Source organism: Pinus tabuliformis, chromosome 2_2 (assembly GCF_031772625.1).
Source record: "Pinus tabuliformis cultivar Carrire ecotype Pingquan chromosome 2_2, CPIR1, whole genome shotgun sequence".
NCBI lineage: Eukaryota > Viridiplantae > Streptophyta > Pinopsida > Pinales > Pinaceae > Pinus > Pinus tabuliformis.
The window spans coordinates 734,323,251-734,336,485 of record NC_142300.1 but is presented as its reverse complement, the minus strand read 5'-3'; positions in this window follow the sequence as shown (position 1 = coordinate 734,336,485).

The window sequence follows — 13,235 nt, the reverse complement described above, 5'->3', positions numbered from 1 at the left end:
CTGTGAAATTTTGTGCTTTAATGTGAATCGTTCTCTGATACCATGTAAAAAATATAGTGATAGAATTGCAAATTCTCGTGAAATTTAAATCTAAATTAAGAGACAAGATTCTACTCTACTGATGTGTGAAATTCAATTCACAATTTAGAATAATAATCTCGGACATGCAATAAGAAATAAAACACATGAACCATATTCTCTTTAGGGGAACCCAACTGGGAAAAACCCATCAGCCTCTTTCCATTAATCAAATAAATAGAGATGTATTACAATTTCTTTCCCGAAATGAGTAGAACCTGCAAGTGAATATCCTATCTCTCTACTCAATGAGAAGCTATGACCTATACTTAGTCAATTTCTACCTTTGCTTGAGCTCCTATTTCAATTTTTTCCTCTGCTTGAGCCCGTATTTCAATTTATGCATCTACTTGAGCCCCTATTTCCTTGCGCATATCCTAGAGAATTAGCCCCTATCTTTTATAATTTTCTTCTAATTGATTGCACAATTCCCAAGGCTTGATGATTTGACTGCATGCAACACCTGTGCACTCAAACTAGTTTACAACTACTTGTTACATTGCCTTCGAATCTCCACCTTAGATGGGAAGTCAAATTCTATGCATGCACTAGCTATTTTAGGCTAATTAATTATTTAACTGGATGATCACCGAGTTAGACTATTGTCTCACTGCACAACTGACCTTCCACTAGTTCCTCCAACTGTTAGAACTAGTTTAACTTGACACAATTGGTTACAATTTATTTTGATTACTAAAATATAGCAATCACACATGCTTAATTTAACTCCAATCCCTCTACCTCAAATTTACTGAGCTAACTGAGTGACAAGAGCTATGCCACATTGTTATCGGGAAAACTAGTGTCCATTCAAAGCTGCTAGTCCCACTAAGATGAGTAGCTATCTTAGAAACAAACAGATTAAAGTTAGTTGTGTTTTCCTTTATGAGAGATAGATGAGAGAGAAGCAGAGAGCACCAACCTTAGTCTTTCACTAGCCTCCTTGCTTGTTTCCTCTCTCCTTTGATAGAGATTTTTCCACTCCTTCCTCACTTGTCCCGCTTCAAAAAACACCTGTAGAGCCAAGGCAGCAAAATACCATCAAAACATAGAGATCTATAACCATAAATAATGTAGGATCAGATGTACATTAACCATATAAATGGATACATAAACAAGATTCAAGGATATACAAGCATATGGAAGAAAACTCAGATAGCATTATTGATAGAAGTAGTAGAAGATAGGATTACAACCAAGCTGTCTGATCCAACATCTTCCTCCCAGCATGAAAGCCCTCTTCACCTCATACAAAGTAAGATCACCCAACAATGTCTTCAAAGAGAAACCAACAACACTTCCTTGCAAATTACAAAATTCCAGCCTTTGGATCTCTTGGATGAGGGATCCATATATAGATGTTTACAGGAGAGTGAGTCAGATTCTGGGATTTTGATTAGTTTCATTTCGCTGATAGTTCTTGGTTCCACTTGGAGATTTCAGATTTCTTACTCATCCCTGGGCGAATTCAGAGAGGCAAGTGTCATATGAGCAGTTTCTAGAAGATTCTCTGGGTTTCCACCTAGCACACTGCTTCTGCCATTTGTTTGCTCTCGCTCATCGCACCCTACAGAAGGGCTTTCTAGTATGCATCACACCCCCATGTGTAATAGGTGAGATGCATCGCACCCTATGCATGGAGCAGTCTGTATGCTCCTGTTTTGACCAGTTCTGAGTAGTTTTTTATGGAGAACTTCTGGGAGATGATGTAATTAGCTGACCTTGTTCCTTTAGGGTATGAAACAACACTTTTAGGGGCTTAGAAGCCCTTGGTTTATGGACATATGTGATTGGGGTTGCAGTGCCCAAATATGTCTATAACAGTTGCCCCCTAAAGCATGAGGTCGTAAAATCTTTTGATGTCGGGTGAAATGCTTTATAATGAGGATCCGAGGTTTTTCGAAATGGAAGGTGACCTGTAATAAGATATAGCACAATACATTATCTTCACAATATTCTCATGACCTAGCTGAGGCGCGCATTCCCATGCTCAGCTTTATAAATTCATATTCATGTACATAAGATAGACAATCGTCTATGTGGCAGACTGATGATTCTGGTAGAGCCATCATCCTTTAGTTTGGATGATTATCTATGCAACAATCATGTACATTTGATGTCTTTATTTTCCTAAATATATCGCAGCCCGAATGGAGGAAACTAGATCCGGGGTCTTCAAACTCGTTCAATTTTCACCCGAAGTACAAGTTGATCAATGTGATAAGATGTTCTCATGTCGAACATGGAAAGGCATCGCCTGATTACCAGCCAATGATGTAAGTTGTTAACAGGCGCGAGAGGAATCACCGATAATGATGATGACCCTCAAGGCACTGCAGTACAATTCACGTGGTGTGAATACATGAGTTGATGTCAAACACCAGGTAAAATCTTTCGGTCGAAGGCCATTGATGTAAACCTATCGCCGGAAGTGATAAACTTGCCATTGAGGCATGCAAGCTTCAAAGTACTAAAAGGGTTGTCCCTAAGTCAACTTCTTGGATAATGAGCTGATGTCGACAAGAAGTGACCTGTTGTAGGAGGGCCTTAATGAATCCCACATCTATAACACGGAACCGAGCAAATGATTTTGTGGAGGTGAAAACGATCTGATGATACAAGGTTCAGGGTGGCGGTCATGAAAAAATGGAGAGTGAAGGTATTGCAGTGGATGAGACGTTAGCTAGGTTGGTGAATTCTCTGAGTGACTTCTCTTGAACATACCGACAACACTTAAATGGATTGGTAGCATTAACCCCAAGGTGGATGGTATGGTGGACCAATGGTAATACGATTGGTGAATGGAATAACCCAACCCGACTTAATCATGGTGACGAAGTGAAAGTGTCATGTTCAAGAGCTACCTGCTACCAATGAAGCTATTCAAGTTTTCTTCCCCTTTTTCCCCAGCCATTTCTGACTAGTACCTCTTTATTTTTGTCAAGCTTGAGGAGGATAACATATGCTTGTTCTATAATTTGCCCTTCAGGAAAACCTGTCACTATGTTTTAATGAGCCTAGCGATAGTGAAACTCGCTCTTGTCTGCATGGACAAGTTTGTCGCTATTCTTTTAAGGATTTTAACGACAAAGATAACTCGGTCCTTTTCAATTTTAGAGAGTCTAAAAAGGGACAGAAAGGCAACTCCAGTGGTCCTTTCTCGTAATATAATCCCTTAAGTGCAAAAAGGTGTAAAATAATACAAAAGAGATGACTTTTCGATAGTTTTAACGAGCTGAACAAGACAAGCTCTCGATCTTTTTGTGTAATAATCCCTCAGGTCCGAAAAGATTAAAATCTAGAGGAGGGATGGAACTTCCAGTCACTTTAATGAGCTGGAGAGGCCAATTGCTTGACAATCTTTTCATATTTTACGAGTTAGATGAAAAGAGCTTAAAGGAGACTCATTTTTTGTGGAACGAGTATTTTTTGGATAGCAACTAGTTCCAGGTAAATTTTGGAACATTCTAATCACAGCAGTGGAAAGAGGGTGGCTAATAGAATCACTCGTTGCAGTTGTTCCTCAAAAGGGTAAAGAATCAAATGGAGGCGTATGATCAGCTAAAAAAGAGTGGAGGTGATGGTAAGAACACGACCAAAGTTCAAAAGATGATAGTCATGTGATCAAAATGGTTATTTACTGGAGGTGGGGTTCATTTTTTAATGAGCTTGAACTCTATGGAAACATTTGCTCATTGCTAGCTTTATTTTTGACGAGCTTGAACTTCGTGTAAAACTGCTCATGGAGAGGTTTATTTTTTAACGAGCTTGAACTTTGCATAAAACTGCTCGTGCCAGTCGTATAATAAGGATGTCTCATCAGTAGGTTAATTTTTTAGGGAGCTTGCCCCATGCACAACTTTGCTTCGGAGCCTTTTTGCACTTAAGCTAGGAATGACCAACTACTGTCCTAAGGGTTAAAGAACTACTAAGGTTAAGTAGGATAGTCTCTCAGTGAGAAACAATCTCCTTTGCTTTGTTGTTTCCGTTGGTCCTGGAAAAGGTGAATGGTGGATCATACCAATCACCTAACTTAAGCAGTTGAAGTTACTAAAACTAAGGGGTTAGAGTTACGCTGGCCACTTTTCACTCGCGTAAAAAAAGGTTTGCATACCCCCAGGTATAAAGTAGAGTTTCTAGGTCACCATATGGAAGTTCTCGCATTAGCGAGATTGTTCCATCTGCGTTGTAGACAAAACCTTCCTTGGCGATGTCCATCGAAATGGACAAAAGTGATTGTTGTTAGTCCCAATCACATAACCTTTGACGGGGGAACATTTTTCTAGTCCAAATCCATTTTCCTAAATAGACAGGTGTATCAGACTAGTCATATTCCTACGCGGAAACCTATCTTTTTGTTACAGGGAAAAGTGTCTATTTAGAACTGCTCTATCCCACTAAGGTGTGACAGCTGCCTTAGAAACAAACAGAGAAAAACTACTTTTGTATTTCCTTTTTGAATTATAGACAGAGAGGAATAGAAAGAACTAACCTGTGTCTTGCGCTAATCCTTTTATCCAATCCCTCTCTTCTTTGATAGTCTCCAGCTACCTGCTTCCTTGCATACCCAGCTTCACAGAATACCTGTAAGATCACAGAAGAAGAGCACTATACAAAGACATGGATCTATATTCGTAAATAACTTAGGATCAGATTTAAGTTAACCATACAAATGTGACAAGCATCAATGATACAAAAGCATAGAGGAAAACTCAAATAGTTTTTATTGATAAACAAGAAAAGATCCAGGAGGAGTTACAACCAGTGGTTCTGACCCAGCATCAACCTCCCATCAAAGAAGCCCCTCTTCACCTCAAACAAAGCATAAATCACCCAACAATCTGATGTTTGTCTCTAGAAACCAACAACAATTCCTTACGATATGCAAAATTCCAGCCTTTGGATCTCTAGGATGAGGGATCCATATATAGATATCTGTAAGGAGGATGAGTCAGCTTGTGATTTGATTAGTGTCTTCTCTCTGTTAGTTCTTGCTTCCACTTAGAGACTGAGGGCCTCTTACTCATCTTTGGTCAAATTCAGTGAGGCAAGTGTCACAGGAGAAGATTCTGGAAGCTTCCATTGCCTCTCCACCTCGCGGAATGACACTGCCATTTGTCATTTCTCGCCCATTGCACCCTACAGAAGGGAGTTTTGAAATGAAATGCACCCTCACAGTGTATTTAGGTGCAATGCAACGCACTTAGCCAATGGAGCAGCTAAAATGATCCTGTTTTGACCAATTCTGAGCAGTTTCTGGTGGAGAACTTCTGGGAGAAGCTGTAATCTATTGACCTTGTTCCTTTAGGGGTTAGAACAACACCTTTAGGGACTTAGGAGCCCTTGGTTTATGGACATTTCATGCTTGGAGTTGTAAGGAAAAAAAATGTCTATAACAGTTGCCCCCTAAAGTATGAGGCCGTTAACCTTTTTCTGTCAGGTGAAATGCTTTATTATGAGGATCCGAAGTTCTTTCAATGCGGGGAGGGGACCTGTAATAAGATACAATACAATACATTATCTTCATACTGTTTTCATGATCTAGCTGAGGTGGGCATTCCCATGCTCGGCTTTATAAATTCATTTTCATGTACATAGGACAGACAATCGTCTGAGGGTAGACTGATGATTCTGATAGAGCCATCATCCTTTTGGTAGGATGATTATCTGTGCTGCAATGTTGTACATTTGATGTCTTTATTTCCCCGAATATATATCGCAGCCTGGATGGATGAAACTAGATCTGGGGTCTTCAATCTCGTCCGATCTTCACTCGAAGTACAAGTCGATCCATGTGAGAAATTTTTTGAAGTCGAACATGGAAAGACATCGCTTGATTACCAGTCAATGATGTAAACTGTTAACAAGCGTGAGAGGAATCACCGATAATGACAATGATCCTCAAGGTACTGCGGTACAATTCACCTGGTGTGAATAAAGGAGTTGGCGTCGAACACCACGCAAAATCTTTCGGTCGAAGGCCATTGATGTAAACTTGTCGCTGGAAGTGAGAAACTTGCCATTGAGGCATGCAAGCTTCAAAGTACTGAATGGGGTGTTCCTAGATCAACTTCTTGGATAATGAGCTGATGTCGACAAGAAGTGATCCGTCACAGGAGGGCCTTAATGAATCCCACATCAATGACACGGAACGGAGCAAATGATTTTGATGGAGGTGAAAACGATCTGATGATATAAGGTTCAAGGTGGCGGTCATGAAAGAATGGAGTATAATCTATGGTAGTGGGTGACACACAGGTGACTTCTCTGGATGACTTCTCTTGAACATATCGGCGAGAATGATGTGATGGATTGGTAGCATTAACCCCAAATGTGGATGGTATGGCGTGACCATGGTGATGTGACCGGTGAATGAAACAACCCAACCCGACTCGGACACGGAGTGGAAGTGTCATGTTCAAGAGCGACTTGCTACCAACAAAGTTTCTTTGAGTTTTCTTCCCAATTTTTCCCCAGTCATTGCTGACCAGTACCTCTTTATTTTTGTCAAGCTTGAGGAGGATAACATATGCTTGTTCTATAATTTTCCCTTCAGGCAAACCCATCGCTATGTTTTAACGAGCCTAGCAATAGTGAAACTCGTTGTCGTCTAAAGACAAGTTTGTCGCTATTAATCTTTTTAACGAGTTTAATGACAAAGATAACTTTGGTCCTTTTCAATTTTAGAGAGTCTGAAAAGGAATGTAAAGGTAACTCCAAAATTCCTTTTTCGTCATCTAATCCCTTAAGTCCGAAAAAGTATAAAACAATACAGAAGGGATGAATTTTTGATAGTTTTAACGAGCCGAACAAAACAAGCGCTCGATCTTTTTGTGTAATAATCCCTCAGGTCCAAAAAGATTAAAATCTAGAGGAGGGATAGCACTTCCTGTCCCTTTAACGAGCTGGAGAGGCCAATGGCTCAGCAATCTTTTCATATTTTACGAGTCAGTTGAAAAGAGCTTAAAGGAGACTCGTCTTTTGAGGAACGAGTGATAAAACGGGTAGCAGCTGATTCCAGGTAAGGTTTGGAATTTTCCAATCACGGCAGTGTCACAAGGATGGCTGGTGAGATCACTCTTCACAGCTGTTCGTCGAAATGGGTAAACAATCAAATGGAGGTGAATGATCGGCCAATGAAAAGTGGAGGTGACGGTGCAGACACGACCAAGGCTTTAACGGTTGAAGTACTACATTCACGATGGTTATTTACCGGGGAATAGCTCATTTTTTAATGAGCTTAAACGCGGGTGGAAACATTTGCTCATGTCTTATGTTTATTTTTTAACGAGCTTGAACTATGTGCTAAAACTGCTCGATGCGGATTTATTTTTTAACGAGCTTGAACCCTGTAGTAACACTGCTCGTGGCGGGTTTATTTTTTAACGAGCTTGAACCCTACAGTAACACTGCTCGTGGCGAGTTTGCATGCCCCCGGCATAATAACGCAAATCGAGGTGCATGCCCCCCAAGCTTCATTGCATTCAACTCGGTGGTTGGAATGAAGGTTTACCTTTGAGATTTGGAAAGGGGATTTGTTTCATTTTTTAATGAAGTTGACATAGTAAAAGAACCATCCTCAAGACTCCTTGTTTCATTTTTTAACGAGGTCGACACGAGATAATAACCATCCTCGAAATCCACTGTATTTACAGTATTTAATAGAAAATCAAAAACTGAAGGATGATAAAGGTCATCAGGAGTATCTTCTCCACAATCCGGAAGAAGGGAACGATGGCGGTAATCATCCCATGGTGCCCCTTCATTTACCATTGATTGAACAATTCCTTCGTCGATGTCATGCACTCTCGACCAAGGATCTGAAGAGGTACCATATTCCTTAGACCTATCTATCCAAACACTCGATGAGCATTAATTTGGGTTTGCCCCCCAAGCCAAGAAAATGGATTGCTACAATATTTCTAAAATGGCAATGATCCATGCTGACAAAATGTTTAGGAATCTTCCGAATCCATTAGATATAGAAGATTTCATATTCCATTTCCGCCAAATTACTCAGAGGTGGTAGGGCAAAAGTACCCATTAAGGCAGGGTCTTTTAGGAGGCCTACTCCAATATTTTGAAGCGAATGACTGCTTCCATGGATCATTGGAATGCTTCCCGTAACTTGCGAACTATTGTGGAGAAATGTTTATTGGTCGACGATTGCAATTCCTCCTTGGAAGGGAAATGCAATCTTTCTGAAGTAGGTCGACACAACTGCGGCCATGGCATATATCCAGGGCCTTCCCAGTAGGATGTTGTAATCAAGGTTTCTGTCGATTACTTCAACATCAATTTCTACTGTTTTGCCCCCCAGTTCAACTTGCAAGTTACTTAAAATCTCGTATGGAGTGTATGATCGTCCATCAAATGCTTTTAACATTGTTGACGATCACGACAAGGGTGGTGAGCCTAAATTTTTCCAGCAACTCATCGACATAATACTTCTAGATGCCCCCTCATCAATAATTGTTCGATGAACAGTTTTGTTGAGGGCTTTCACTTGAATAAGGAAAGCTAGTTGAGCTGGTAACTGAGGGTCATATCCTTTATGATCAAAGGCCACAAGATTGGATGTTGGGTCCCTATAATACTAGTGATTACCCCATTACTATTGTAGTTATACCCCTTATTTATATTGTTGTGCCCCTATTACCCCCATATTATTATTTCTGTGCCCCATAGAATCCCTCTATTGTTATTTTTGTGGCTTTATATTATTATTGTTAGGTCGGCTGGATTATATTGTGACTCTTTAGACTCCTATATATAGAAAAGAGGTTTTGTCATTTGTATCATCCAAAAATTGTTCATTTATGTAATGTAAAGGAGGTTGCCCCCTCGAAGAGGCTGAATTCTAAGGCGTTGATCTATCTTTTCTATCTTTTCTTGAGCTGGTTTCATAACATTTGGTATCAGAGCTTTGGATTCTAGGGTTTCGCTGCTCCAAACAGGTCATCGTGGCATTTTCACTATAACTTTTTTTCTATGATGTTTCAAAAGTCGCACAAAAAACCCATTTGAGAAGAATTGACGCTAAACATTGGGTCCAAATTTCAGAGCTTTTCGCGCGATATTTTCGGATATATGATCTGAGGAAGTTGGTCTTTTTGCAGATTCCTGAATTACATTCAAAACAGGTGACCTGGGGAAAATCGTAATAACTTTCTCTCTGAGGATCGGATTGAAATTTCGTAAAAAGGTATAGAAAGAGGACGGACTGTTGTTTCTTGTGGGTATTTTATAGATCCAAAGGTTGAAACAGTGACTCACGGTACGTCGTACAAGTTAGCTCTACTGAACTAGTCTATAATCAAGTCACTGTGGGAGATTTCGCATAACTCTTCCTTGGAGAATCCAATTTGGGTCAAACTTGTGGCATTGGAAAGAGGACACAGAGAGCTACTACAGGTCACAAGTTCAGAACTAGATGTCTGGAAAGTACAGAGATACATCAGAGGCAATATAGAGCTCCTACAAAGTGAAAAAATGTGTGTAGATTTTTTTAAATTTTTGCTTAAGCTTGGTTTGAAAATTTATTTTGAAGGAATTCAAAGGGCATAGTAGAGCATTATTATCGGTAACTGATGCCCCGAGGAAAGAAAATGCAAACACCTAGTAAGGAACCTGAAATCTCTAGCATGACTCATGAAGAAGAGGAAGAAATGCTACATGATATATCAAAATTACAAGAACAAGTGCAACAAATGGCACGCTCACAAAAGTTAACAGATGCTAAGATAAATGGCGTGGAAGCTAAGATGAATGGCATGGAAGCTAAGATGGACAATTTGAAGATAGATTTGAACACAAATTTGAAGACAGGCATGGCAGATTTGAAGACAGATTTGACTAATTTTCTACAAGAAATACTTACTAATGGTGAGAAGGTAGTAAAGGAAACTCATGATGAGAACAAAAGAAATGTTAATCATGATTCCATAGATGCTAATGTTGGATCGAAGAATCAACACATTCCAAAAATCAATATGAGGAAGTTTGATGGCAAGGATCCCGCCACATGGATATTACAGATGGAGCATTTCTTCGATCTCAATAATGTGCAAAACACACAAAAGGTACGTATGGCAACTTTATATTTGGAACCAAATCAGTTTGTATGGTATCAATGGCTTTTTTCTCGTAAACAATTTATCACTTGGGCAATTTTTACGGAAGAATTGATAGCACATTATGAGGATACAAAAAGTAACACTTTTTTTAGCCAATTGATAAGTCTCAAACAAAAGGGTTCAATAATGGAGCACATTGAGGAGTTCCAAAAATTGAACATATGGGTAAAAGATATTCCAAAGGAGCATAGGATTGATGTGTTCATAGGGTCTTTAAAGGATAATATCCAACATGATGTGCGCCTTTGGGAACCTGATTCATTAGAGAAGGCATTCAGGTTAGCAAGAAAAATGGAAAGCAAAATTATGGCAACTAGGAAGCATACCATTCACAACTATAAAGACGAAAGTGTTGTTGCCCATAGTCTTCCACAACCTACAAGGTTGACACCACAAAAATTGGAAGAAAAAAGAGCAAAAGGGCTTTGTTACAATTGTGATAGCAAATACACAAAAGGTCATAAGTGTGCTGAGAAGAAATTATTCTACATAGATTGTGAAGAGGAAGAAGAAAAGGAGCAAGAAAGGTCAAAAGAAGAGAATATATTCCAGGAACAAAGCCTAGATAAAGAACAAATAAATCCGACCATATCTTGTAATGCATTGGCGGGAATTACCACTCCTCAAACCATCAAGATAGAAGGACAAATCAAGAAGAAAAAGGTAATAGTGTTGATTGATTCAGGAAGCACCCACAATTTTATTCATTGTAGGGTAGCAAAAGAATTGAATTGCTTCCTATATCCAGCACCAGAGTGTCAAGTGATGATTGCAAATGGAGGAACAATAAATTGTTCTGGAAAGTGCCATAATATCAAGCTATCCATGGGAGAATATGTATTGACTAGCCCAATGATTTCCATTCCAATGGGAGGTGCTGATGTTGTACTAGGAGTCCAATGGCTACAATCCTTGGGTACAATAGCTTTTAATTTTCAAGAACTTTTCATGAAATTTTCTGTGGAAGGGAAGGAAGTTGAATTAAGGGGTATTGCAGGGAAACCAGGAAAGATAATCAGCTCTAATGGCATGACAAAGCTTCTAAAAAAGGAGCAAAGAGGTGTAATTGCACAATTATGTTCGCTAGATGTTTCCACATTGGAATCATCTATTTCTCCAGATCTCCAAAAAGTCCTGGACAATCATTCCAAGGTATTTGAGACTCCCAAAGGTCTCCCACCTATGCGTGATCATGATCATGCTATTCATCTGATTCCAGGAAGTGTTCCTCCAAACATCAGGCCGTACAGATATCCATATGTCCAAAAAAGTGAAATTGAACGTATGGTTGCAGAAATGCTAGAGGCTGGTATAATTCAACCGAGTCAAAGTTCTTTCTCAGCTCCAGTAGTATTGGTGCACAAGAAGGATGGATCATGGCGCATGTGTCCAGATTATAGGGAGCTCAACAAGCTCACTGTTGTAGCTCTGATACCACTTGTTATAGATCTGATCCAAAAGATATATGAGAATAGAGATAACCCAAGAATAACAAGATCAAATATAGATAAATGCATCTTTATTAATCTCAAGACCCTTAAGGTAGGGCAACACCATACATTCACTCCTTAAGGAAGGAGAACACTCCACAAGCCATATGCCTGTTCATACAAGAATACTTCTCTTCATCTTCATATCCTCCATGTGGAGTCTCTAGCCTTTATATAGGCCTCATACATACAATACCATGTACCATTACCATGGTTTCCTTATACCATCAACTAATACCATGGGCCCCTTACATTATTATTAACTACTTGTGGTCCCTTCAATGACATGGGTTAACCACCTTATTTATTACTATGACCCATCCCATTATTACCTTGGGTACCTCCCTTGGTACCCCATATTATCCCCCCTAGGTACATAACATTCCACCCCCCTAAACATGTTTCGTCCCCGAAACATGGGAAGAACATAAATAATAAGATCTACTCAAGAGAGTAGTCCACTGATACCATGCACGTGCATCTAGCCATCCAAGAGAAAGGTGAACCCTCGATCTCGCTGGTGCCTCGCTCGCTTGAGATGGAAGTTGACCGTGGCAGCTCTTCTGTGTTGATGTGTAGTAGGTGGATCGTCTCTCCTTTCTATCCATCATGTGACTACTTGGTTTCCATGATGGTTGCCTTGTGGGGTGATGTGGGTGATGATATGTTGAAGTTTTAACCCACGATGGCTTTTGCTTGACTTCACCCTGCTGTGGTGCCTGTTGTAGTGTCTTCTTTTTCAATATGACTACAACCACTGAGCCCTCCTCTGATGTATCATCACCTGTAATCTTTTCTTCTGAAGCCTCTGTTTGTGTTTGATTGTCGATCATCAATGGCTCATCATCTGATATGTCAGTCCCTTGAACATCTTCTGCTTCAACCTCCATGTGCTCTACCTGTTTATGGATGGAAATATCCTGTAATGTAATTTTCTTCTTTTTATACCATAGCTTTAGGAATTTCTTTTGCACATTAATATTGATAGTACCCACGGATTCCATCCAAGGATATCCCAACACAACATCCATATTATCCATCTCTGAAGCATAAAAATCACCATGCAACACATATTTATCCATAGAAATCTTCAAATCCTTATACACTTGAACATCCTCATTATCAACTTGTGCCGTTTCAATGTGTTTTGCTGGAACTTGTAGCTCTGATACCACTTGTTATAGATCTGATCCAAAAGATATATGAGAATAGAGATAACCCAAGAATAACAAGATCAAATATAGATAAATGCTTCTTTATTAATCTTAAGACCCTTAAGGTAGGGCAACACCATACATTCACTCCTTAAGGAAGGAGAACACTCCACAAGCCATATGCCTGTTCATACAAGAATACTTCTCTTCATCTTCATATCCTCCATGTGGAGTCTCTAGCCTTTATACAGGCCTCATACATAGAATACCATGTACCATTACCATGGTTTCCTTATACCATCAACTAATACCATGGGCCCCTTACATTATTATTAACTACTTGTGGTCCCTTACATGACATGGGTTAACCACCTTAT